This window comes from Spodoptera frugiperda, chromosome 25, assembly GCF_023101765.2.
Source record: "Spodoptera frugiperda isolate SF20-4 chromosome 25, AGI-APGP_CSIRO_Sfru_2.0, whole genome shotgun sequence".
Lineage (NCBI taxonomy): Eukaryota > Metazoa > Arthropoda > Insecta > Lepidoptera > Noctuidae > Spodoptera > Spodoptera frugiperda.
In genome coordinates this window covers 10672906-10685810 of record NC_064236.1, presented here as the reverse complement: position 1 = coordinate 10685810, position 12905 = coordinate 10672906, and positions in this window count along the sequence as shown.

Below are 12905 nucleotides of genomic sequence, written 5' to 3'. Positions count from 1 at the left end.
GAGCCATCAGACCACCACAGATGGGGCCCAGTAAGGCTGATGCCCGATAAGGAGCTGCGGACAACGTAAAAGGTTACCGGGGCTCCGGCTCAAAGCAGGAGAAGGAACGGGGTGGTTTTTAGTCAGTAAGAGTTTGACACTCCCTCTCGCTTCGTCCTGGCGAGAGAAGTAATTGGATGATTTTTCCCCTCAAAAAGAAAGGTCTCAAGTTGGAGTCTCTTGCCTCTCCTGGTACAAACCCTCAGAACTGTGCTCTACGCTCTGTGCAATAAATATTTTCGCCCGGGGTATCCCTTGTGTGGCCCTTACGGCACTGCATCTAGGATTATTTAATTATGATAAGAAAATGTTGACGTTGTGCCAACAATGTAAACAACAACTAGCAAAGCCTTAAAGAACAGAGCTATGTTAATATTTTTGGGCATGTTCAGACGAGGGACGCAAGAAGGATTACGAAAGGAATTTACTTTATTGAGAGTGTAGAGACCTCAAAGGAAAGATGCTTGTCAATGGCTAGGTGCGAACTTTATGATATTCGGCACTCTCATTGGCTAACTTCAATTCTCAACCAACAAGACGGTCAAACTTGGAAACGTTTCGATCAAACTCACACTAGGCACTTTTGTTTGTGGTGTAACGGAAGCATTGCAGCAAATCCTACTAGATGGCGCTGCGTGAAACTGCTCGTTAGTTAGAAGTAAATATTTAAGTAAGTATAACGAATGAATTTTGGATATACCTTAACATAAATGTTATATCGATGTACTTAATGAATTAAAAAGAGAACTGGGAACTGGTAAGTGGTTACTCGGCCCGAGATAAGAGTTATAAACTAGGAATAAATATACTTTACCTATCTCCTTGGAGCAAATGGAAGTAGAGAGACAGGTAATGTAGTAAGGACGAAGTTAAGGACGATCATTACCTAAGTTATTAGGATAATCATTGTATCGCTTGGCATTACTATTATCATAATCATTAATCGCTAGTAGCTCTATCTACCTGTTAGAGCAGAAAGCTTCAGCAAGCGAGGTCGGTAGAGTTAGTGTTTAACCAACATACTAGATGGCGTTACTAGTATGGCTTGATAATATTTCGGTATAAATTAAATAGGCCTTGTAAGTTATAAACATTACTTTCTTGTAAATAATACATTATATAAATAGGTAGATACTTCTGACTTCCCAAGCAAGAGGGTAAAGGTACCTTACCTACTTTCTTAATCCATCTGTTTTTTAGTGAGGAAACCTTGAGGATGATGATAACATTAAAAAGAAATAGTACTCATCCATTTCACTTTCATTCCTTTTAAGAGAATTTGATGGCTAAGTATTGAACTAGTACAATAAGGTATACCAAGGAGCAAAAATACAAACGTACTATCGTTACTGACCGTGGCCTAAAAATGTTATCACGGAACAACCGGTTACCAATAACAGGTAAGTAACAAAAAGTATAACACAAACAAACAAACCTTCTTATCATTGCTGTGAAAGCGATACGAGTATGGGCAGGTAGGTACTTTGTATTTGTTTTGGTTAGTAGGTATAGCTAACGCAAACATTCTCATCCAATGACTCTTACCGGGGCTCGGGCTCAAAGCAGGAGAAGGAACGGGGTGGTTTTTAGTCAGTAAGAGTCTGACACTCCCTCCCGCCTCACTCAAGGCGGGAGAAGCCATTGGATGATCTTCCCCCCTCAAAAAAAATGCAAGTACTTAGATTCTCCGTTCACTCTCTACACAGAGACCAAGTGCCTAAGACGCCAACGGAGGGGCGCTGACGCTAATATAAATTGGGGGGCCTGCGTGCTTGCCTAAGTCCTTAGACCATAAGGGGTAAAATCACAGAACATATAAAGAGAGTAGAAATGAAATAGTTCCTGATTTGTATCAGAACGCGTGTCGCCGTTTCTCCCACCCTTTAATTTCACTACAAGCAAGAGACCAATGTCTGAGCCGATTACCCCCACAAATAAATAACACACATTTAAATCTCGAATTTGCTATTGGTTGTCACACAAACGCAATGACTGCATTTGACGTACACTCTAACACGCATAAAAACTCATGTATGCTAGGGCGAGACAAAGGTCGATTGTTGATATCGATAAAATTTAAGTAATCTTGTTTTTGTTTTACAAGTATTGTTGAATATTGTGAAATTGTATTCATGCGAAATAGAAACCAAGTAATAAAAGTAAAATAAATAAAAAATACATAACTGAATTTTAAAACCAATTTTATTACTCAATAAGTTAAAAATCAGTAAAAAATAAATAAATCATAGGCACTTTTGAACGTCAAAGCAAATATAATAATATTAATAACGTCTGTCTGTCGGTCAGCCCTCTAGTGAAGCTATTTGCTCGTTCCAAAGTGTAGATTCCTATGGAGAAGATCGAAGATCTGTTCGTTCGATCTTTTTCAATTAGATTCACAATACAATTCTTGATAACATTGCTTTTCTTTGCATCGATTGCTTGAACTATGTGAGAACAATGTAAAACTAATATTCAGTCAAAGCGATAGAAAAAAACCTTAAGAACAACAAAATTAATACAGTCTGGAGCTGACCAGTCCCAGTTGACAGCGCTCGTTCACCAACATGGCACGTACACCAGCACCGTCCAACTCAACCATGTTGCAGGGAATCGAACGATCCAATGCCCGTGCCACCGCCAGTGAGACCTTTGAGTGAGCATGACAACTCTAAGCTGACACAAATGCATTCTACTAGTCTAATTTAGCTAATTACAGGGCTCTCACATTTACAATAATCTGTATAAAGTACAGAACACATTGAAATAACATGGTTATAATTATTTCATTTTTTAAATTTACGAAAGATGATATTTTAAATATCGCCATTTTTAGACAAAAAAACTGATTTAAAGAGACTAATTTAAAATTTTCTAAAATAAAATCAGTTTACTTACTGAATTACACATTGCGATATTGTGCGGATAAACGCCTAATTTTAAGTTTCTTTTCCCTGACTTTGTTATTATGTAATTATCAACATCGAAATGTTGCGAACGAAATATGCTACATTTAGTAGGAATCCAGGAGCCCATACTACAGGTTTTCCTAGTTTGGGTTCCTGAATCCCACCACTTGTCATTTCAATTGTTTTAAACCTGGTCGTGTAACTTGCTACATAATTTATTATACTACTAGCTTTTGCCCGCGACTTCGTTCGCGTGGAATAGTGACTTCCGGCAAATTTTTGGTTTTAACCACATAGTTCCCGATCTCGCGGGATCTCTTCAAAAATGAGATGTGGAAGATATTCCAGGGAACTCTTCAAAAATCAACATAATGAGCTCTGCGTTTGAATTTAATAGATGTATACTCACTTAGGACATTGAAAAAATAGTTTAAAAACGGACTTAAACTAACTTAAAACTAAAGAAAGCTACGAATTACGAATTTATAACAATTAAAAAAGAAACTATATTACAACCTATCCTCTATGCTATAATAACCAAGCTTAAACTAAATAATTTAAAAGAAACGACTTAAATCTAATCTAATTAAAAAAAATTAGACTTACAATTTTATTAAAAAAACTAACTACAGTAACTACTAATAATCGATATCAAACTAAACCTACGTTAAATAGTTTAACCAAAAAACCAGGAAAACCCAACAAATAAACTTATTAATTGACAAATACAACGAAACCAATTTAGAATATACGAAACAGCAGGACCACTACAGACAAATAATCATACGACTGATAATACACTTTTTCTACGATAGTACCGAAGCGCTCGGCCGATACCCAACCAAATGAATGTAACGAAACCATAGCGCGATCTATTTCGATCCCAACGCCATCTATCGAGGATAGAGACAACTTGGATTATTTATTTATACTCCGTTCGGGCATTTTCTTTGTACTAAAAGTTTAATTATATTGATATTATTTTTTTCATACCTTTTTACTATTTATTTACTTTTTTTCGATGAATTAAAACAATAACATGAACCGAAGTCGTGTAACGATCGACATAGAATTATCTATACTCCGTTAGAGCATTTTCTTTGTACTAAATGTTTTATTATATTGATATTATTTTTTTCATACCTTTTTACTATTTATTTACTTTTTTTCGATAAATTAAAACAATAACATGAACCGAAGTCGTGTAACGATCGACATAGAATTATTTATAAATAATTTATTTCTTATTTTTATTTTTTGATTTTTGAAATAAAAATATATCTATGTCCTTTCTAAGGTTCTAAACTATATCTGTACCAAATTTCAACCAAATCCGTCAAATAGTTGCGGAGATTAATGGTATAAGCATAGAATGTTCGACGTGATTCTTTAATTTGACATAACTTTTTTATTTATGAACCGATTGACATGAAACAAACACTAAATGTAAATTTAAGCATCCCACAATATATTCGTGAAAACCGCATCCAACTCGGATCAGCCGTTTCTGAGATTAGCGCGCACAGACGAACAGACAAACAGACAAACAGACAAACAGACAAACAGACAAACAGACAAACAGACAAACAGACAAACAGACAAACAGACAAACAGACAAACAGACAAAAAAAAAGTTAATTACATTTTTGGGTTCGACATCGACATAACAATAACCCCTGCAATTTTTTTTATTTTTATTTTCAATGTACAGACAGCACTTTTCTACGATTTTATTATATGTATAGATTAATTATTATATAAGCTTAGTTTTTAAGACCAATGTCTGTATAAATATGGTGGAGATAAAAATATACGCAGTTTCTAATCTGTGTGGTGGAACTTGAAAAAAAAAAAGTAATTCTACCAGTTGTGTCAATCCACAATTTTGTTACACCTGGATCTGTTGGAAACCTAAAACATAATATTAAAATAAATCATATGTCACATTCTATAAAAAAATAAAAACATAAAAATCACTCAAAATCTATATTACTAATTAGTCGTAATAAATAATACTTATTATTTAAATTATAAAGTGTGCTATTGATTATAATAGACTGTATCATAGTAACAATCGACATTGATTACAAATTTGCCCAACACTATCGATGTCATAGATTTTGTGGAAATGAGCTTTTGTTTCGGTACTCGGGACTCTCGCAATGGACGTCATACATTGCGCGATTGCTCACGTAGTGCAAGATTGTACTCATCTATCGCAAGCAATGTATTACTATTAGTCTGCTTGCGATTATATCGTTTTTGTCTATAAATTTCATAATACTAATGTTATAATTACAAATATCACACGTATTTTTATGTTTTTGGACTTACCGGTGAAAAGAAATTCCTTCTCGTGCTATGCTACACACCTGGTTTCTTTTCCGACACGTTATAATAGCGCAAGACGGCATAATATAATATTTTTGCGGAGATACGTACGCTGTCAAAACATGACAGCGATTGCTAGCCGGTAAGTATGGACATTTGAGCGTTATGACAGCGCGCAGTACGCCGGCTCGCACCCTCGGCACGCGTGGCCCGCCCACAAGGCCAATCCAGTCTCTTTCTTTTATCCATGGGTAAAATACATTGTTCATGGTAATGTGTTAAGTCAACAAAATATTGTTTTATGTTATGACCGTTTATTGTTAACTATTTTTTATTGACTTTCATAGCTTTTACATAAAATAGAATAAAAAACATCTATAGAGTCCATACTTCTCTCCTCCTTCTTCTTGATCCTTGCATACAATTTTATCATAACCTTTAAAATACATAGGTATTATTTAGATATGTGTAAGTTACAACTTATTACAAAACTACGTTTTAGCTAAAACACCCTTTTCATTGAACAACAAAAGCACTTACAGTGCTTATTCAGATCTATTCAGATAATGACCCACTCAAACCGAATGATAACTGTGATAAACACGTTGTTTATTTTTATTTTCTAAATGTATGCGATCACGGAACACCTGACTCTGGAAACCAGTTCTCCATGGCGACAGAAATGTTACATAATAATGTTAATGGCCGATATGTCAATACTTTTTATCGCGTTTTTTTAACATCGAAGGTTAAGATCAGCGTAGATTTAACGGATCCACTCCTTAACATGTATGAGTAGGTACTACATTAGTTAATTACTAATTATTATGAAATAAACTAATGAAAAGAGTGATATTATTTGAGATCGAATCTTCATATTGCGATTTGACTAATATCCTGGTAGTTCACAGCAAATCTACTAGGATAGGGATCGTGCTTTAAATAACTATCTATACAATCTTATCTGATTTGTAGAATACTAGCGACCCGCCCCAGCTTCACATGGGTGCAATGGTGATATATTATGCCTGTCTTATACATATAAACCTTCCTCTTGAATCACTCTACCTATTACAAAAAACCGCAGTTGCGTAATTTTAAAGATTTAAACATACAGACAAACAGACAAAAATTGCGACTTTGTTTATACTATGTAGTGATTTATGTAAAGTAAGTAATAAGTCGGTCAAAATTGTCGTCTCTCTCAACAGGAGAAATAATGTATTACTATTTCTCCTGTTTGTTTCCTCATAAGTATTTAGGTAACAGTTTGATTTTTAAGCAGTGGGGTTACCCACACTGGTATTTCGCTTGATTTGTGTGCCATGTTTGTATCTATTTATTTAGGTACAAATAATAATTTCACATGCGTAGCATCACGACATCACAACCCAATGATGTTTTGACGACGATTCGTAGGTACTACTATCGTAATTTTTTTTTGTTATATCTACATATTGTATAAACATATAGAACACGATATGTTAAATTTAATGAATGGATGGAACACAAAACCTCTTCACTAATACTCGTATGTTTCTAATTAATAAGAGGCATTTATTAAAGATATCATCATCTCATCCCGTATTTCTACTACTACTAGGAGAATTCCTAAGGGCACTGCATCAGCCCCGATCTAATCGACAACTCGCACCTCGTATATTCAGGCCGGACATAGTCATACACATACATAAAATATGTAATATAAACATGTTGCATAGTAATTAATTAAATACATAGCTATTTATTAGGAACTTTGTTAAGTGTTTAATTCTACTTTGACTAATTTCTACCTCATTCACTAGTAAGTACGAAGGTATTGACATGACTAAAGCCCTAGTATTACTGATGTACTATTACCTCTATTACGTAGGCCCTCATTTTTCTAGTTGATAAATATATCTACCTTGTAATTAGCATTTATCAACTCTAAAATATAAACACGCTTACAAAGCCAGCGCTGTAACTGTAACAGTACCTACCCATATTAATTAATTCGTCTGACGTCAATAGGGGACGAATGAGCCGTAAACTAGATCAGGGAACAAGTGCATAAACTGGATAATTGGTATGCGAGGGGACCTGCTCCACGGCCTCGAAACTTCAGCTATTACGGCTACATGATCGCCAGCATCCGATTCCATCGGAAGGTACCTAAATCACGTCCCAGGCGAGTCAGGCGACACTGGAACGGAAAACTCGAGAGCTAACCTATCATCCAATAGAGATGCTTCGTGACCGATTTAACCTTCGCTGGTGTAATTTATTTGTTATTCTTTCGTTCTTCGACGTTGGTTTTTTATACCTACATTTTCCAAATGCGTTTTGGTACTTGGCACCAATGTGCCTAGTTGAGCATTTACGATTTTCCTATATAAATAGAAAAAAAAAAGATTACTAAAATGTTATCGTTACAGCAGGATTGTGAATTCCTGTTTCCTAGTGGTTGTAAAGTAACTACAACCACTAGGAAACAGTGCCTATCAATAACTGGTGAAAAGTTGACGTCACGTTTTACGAGTAGGTGCCTACTGTGAACTTAACAGTCGGAAAGGCATTAAGTAGGTAGTATCTTTCTGTTATATTTTTTTTGTATCGTTTACAAGCACATAATTTATAAGTCCTTCATAGTTTCTTCCCACAGCAACAGGTTTCGTCTCATACTTTTCTGCTAATTTCTTCTGGAAAATGTTGTTTTAGAACTTATTAGAAAACAGTAAAGTTAAAACTAGATATTTTTTTCATGATATAACACGGATCACCTGATGTTAAGCAATCGCCGCAGCATGAATACCAAAACACCAGAGGCGAGACAAGTGCGTGGCCGTCCTTTTGGGGGTTAAGAATTTAAGGGGTAATTGGGCTTCCAGCAACCTCATTCACACAATTAAACACAACGCAGGCAGTTGTTTCACGTCGGTTTTCTGTGACCACGGCCTCACAGAAAACCGATGTCGAGTCCAATCGTGAAGAAGCATGGTTCTCCCACACTTTTTAAATAAGATTACGTTGGGTCGTTTGATCTGTTGGCGTTTAGATGCTCACTATATTTTCTTTTACTTAAACTGTAAGAGGTGTACTGTTCAATGCCATACCATCGAGTTAGGTAAAGAATACTTGTATTGTTAGCTTTAGACACTTGTCCTTGTGCTCTTATCAAGCCAAGCCTTTAACCTCTACTGACAAAACAGTACTTTTAGTTCGTACCATGAAATACCATGGTCACTGCAACGAAGATATATATCATACAATTACCTATACGTATGTAAGTTAATTTTACGAGTATAAACAATTACTCCGGAGCTGCGGACTACCTAACGGGTTTACCGGGGCTCCGGCTCGAAAAGCAGGATTGAGAACGGGGTGGTTTTTGGTCAGTAAAAGTCTAATGATTTTCCCCCCTCAAAAAAAAAACCACAGTTTTTGGACATGGCAAAAACCTTCTCTTTTTCAAGTGTGTATTCGTTAGTTAGATATATCTATATGTATTTACTATTGTTTCATAATAATGTAATTTATGTTGTCCATTAACAGGTTTTTTATCTATACATATAATAAAATCGTAGAAAAGTGCTGTCTGTACATTGAAAATAAAAATAAAAAAAATAGCCGGGGTTATTGTTATGTCGATGTCGAACCCAAAAATGTAATTAACTTTTTTTTGTCTGTTTGTCTGTTTGTCTGTTTGTCTGTTTATCTGTTTGTCTGTTTGTCTGTTTGTCTATGCGCGCTAATCTCAAAAACGGCTGATCCGAGTTGGATGCGGTTTTCACGAATATATTATGGTATGCTTTAATTTTCATTTAGTGTTTGTTTCATGTCAATCGGTTCATAAATAAAAAAGTTATGTCAAATTAAAGAATCACGTCGAACACTATTCTATGCTTATAACAATAATCTCCGCAACTATTTGACGGATTTGGTTGAAATTTGGTACAGATATAGTTTAGAACCTTAGAAAGGACATAGGATTTTTATTTCAAAAATCAAAAATCAAAAAATAAAAAATAAATTTATTCCGGACATACAGCGCATGTTCAATTCCGTACTATAAGTACGAAATTGAACAATAGTGGTCCTGCTGTTTCGTATATTCTAAATTGGTTTCGTTGTATTTGTCAATTAATAATTTTATTAGTTGGGTTTTCCTGGTTTTCTGGTTAAACTATTTAACGTAGGTTTAGTTTGATATCGATTATTATTAGTAGTTACTGTAGTTAGTTTGTTTAATAAAATTGTAAGTCTTATTTATAAATTAATTAATTAGATTAGATTTCGTCGTTTCTTTTAAATTATTTAGTTTAAGCTTGGCTATTATAGCATAGAGGATAGGTTGTAATATAATTTCTTTTTTAATTGTTATAAATTCGTAATTCGTAGCTTTCTTTAGTTTTAAGTTAGTTTTCATCTTAAGTTCGGAAAGATCATAATATTTCTTTAGTTTAAGTCCGTTTTTAAACTATTTTTTCAATGCCCTAAGTGAGTATACATCTATTAAATTCAAACGCAGAGCTCATTATGTTGATTTTTGAAGAGTTCCCTGGAATATCTTCCACATCTCATTTTTGAAGAGATCCCGCGAGATCGGGAACTATGTGGTTAAAACCAAAAATTTGCCGGAAGTCACTATTCCACGCGAACGAAGTCGCGGGCAAAAGCTAGTTCATAATATAATTTATAATTACTGTCTATAAACATTTTACTACTACTCACTTAATTGATCTTGACAATTATTTTTATTATTTACCGAGTCAGATACACAGGTATTTTTATTGGACATTAATTGAAAATGCAGTTCTATTATTCAGATAGGTAATTATGTTATTTTTTACTACGTCTTTTTTGCAAACAACATGAACTTGATGATTTGAATTTGAAACATACACTTTATTAAGTGTATAATTTTATTAAATTAAAGTAGCAATCTTAACCTATGATTGCTACTTTAATTTAATAGGGGATTTATTTTTGATGAACAATATTAATGGCTAGGGTCATTTCGGGGGTTTACCTTAAGTGAGATTACTTATCTGTGATTGGACATTGTAGATAATTTACTTAGTAAATACGTATAAAACAGTACAGAACTTTACCTAGGGCTGATGTTAACCTGGAGCTGCAAACTGCCTAGTAGGTTACCGGGGAATAGTCTGATACTCCCTCTCACCTCACCCAAGGCGGGAGAAGACATGCAGGAGATTTTTCCTCCTAAAAATGTACTGGATTAAGTAACCAATAAATGACTCTGAGTTCGACAGTAAGTATTTTTTTCTTAAGGCGTCGTGTCCATAAGTACTTAACATATTACAATAAACACTTTTTATAATGGAATATATCCGTGAAGGACGCCAGTACCTATTTACACTAACCAGCTGACTTTGACATTAAATTTTCAAGTAACTAAGTACTTAACTAGTTAAAACCAGTTTCGATCAAGTTTTCCCTGTTTTCCAAGCTGTGGGACAAATTACTAGGACAAATAAATAAATAAAAATGTAAATAAATAAGAAGGAACATATTATTTATGCTAACCACAGATGGTAACGTCACGTGGTAAGTCAGGAGATGTCGTCACAACAATACGAGTATTAAACAAAAGGACGATTGGTTTACCATTTAAGTGTAGATAGGTATGTCTTATAGGTACATAGAGATACGCACTAGGCGCTTATGCCCTCTGCACTAACAAGAATTTCTGCTGAATTCTGGACTGTCGACATCATCTTTGCGTGTGCCAACGATGGAGCATGCCTGTTTATAAACAACTCACGCGGTACTTGAAGGAATCTGATCCAGCACTCTTCAGGAATTACAGGTATCATCAGAATTACGGGATTCGTAGGTAACCTGTTCGTTGGATTCAACTGGTGGTGGACGATGTTCAGTAACGAGGGAGACCTTCAACAGTCATCATCTTCTAGACAGTGATTTAGGATAAAAAGAGTATTATTAATTTAATTAAATTAAATTTAAATTAAATTACAATTAAATACAAACAATAAATAATTAGGTATAAAGAAGAAAAATTGTTTTCCCTAGATTGAGAACAAACGACGTAAAGATTAGAAATCTAAATACGTCGAGGTTTTTGTTCTAACTAATAATTAAAGAAGCATCTGCCTTGTACCTAATAGCAACCATTATTTTCCACTAATGCACCATTTTCGAGCTAAATAGAAAATACGAACACTATTCCTATATAAATCTCATGAAAATTTGATTCTTCTCTCGCAAACAAGTGCTGCGCTACGTGCTAAAATTACGTGGAAAATTCGGAATATTGTTGTTACCTGTTTACTGAAGTCTGCTAAATTACTGAAACAGTTAATTATTATACCTATCTCTAGGTTAGTATAATGTATGTACATTCATATTAGCAGATTGTTTTGTTACTACTATTTTCTCATTCTACCTAATTAGTTTTATTGATACAGTCCAATTAAATAAATAAAAACACCAATTAAAAATAACCATTTACCATTATAATATTATATTTGGTTTACAATCGTTGGAAAAAATGTAGGTCATTTGAAATACTTATTTGTCTTCCATAAAAATGTCAGAAGACTTAACTCATAAACATTCATTTAGGTAGGTGCCAGATCGTACTAAAACATTTTAAATAGTAGCAAACAGATTTATGGTCAAGTACCTAAGTACTAATATATTATATACATTTTAGTATTCACGTCTCATTACTTCTTATTTATTTATGTCTGAGATGACATTAGAACTCGTACATACTGCACCAGCCAAGTAAATCTGCCAGAAACAAGAAAAGAGTGATACAGCACAATATTATTGCTGAAAAAATGCTAATTATAACAAAAAAAAAACTGCATTTTGCAAAGCCTTTTAGGGGTTTTATGACTTATTTGTCAAGGAATCAACCACCTTGGAAATTAAAATGGAATGTTTTTTAGGTGTTTAAGTATGTAGGTACCGTATATAAAACGTAGTTGTAACTAAGCAGGATTAAACACTTTAAAAAAAAACTGTTTTTTTGTTTAGTTTTGTTTTTATATAGGTTTACACGTCTACGATAATTCTTTAACAAAAAGGTCATTGTCCTCGTCAATCGTAAAACTACAGATTGAATGTGAAAAAAATATAATAACCCCATGTATCAATGACACAAATGGCTTGAATTTTCCTTTTTTGAAATGTAGTGAGCTCGGGGCATTGAATTTTATTTAATGATGGGCATTCAGTCATTCAGGTGGAATCCCATACAGGATATATCTTCAATGGACGAATATGAATTCCCACTGTTCGATGAGAGCTTCATTGAAATGCAGACATTAATTTCCGTTTACTGCCTGCGAGTATTGCAACAATGGATTCGGGGCTGGAGTTCACCCAAGTGGAGAGAAGCGGAGATGTGTGAGTCGGAGACGAAAGGAGATAATTATGTTTCAGTGTAAGTTGCATGTGGCTTGTGTTAGAGGCGTGGCTGGTGTGTTGTGTGTGTAGTACACACACAGTGCTACGTGCAGCGTGTTGCGTGGGTCGTATGCGTGCCGTATCGTGCTGTATCAGCGTTTGCGGTCCAGTACACATCTCCGCTTTTATGGCACCTTACAATATTTTTTTATAAACACCTTTTGGGGGTTAGGTATTTAACAG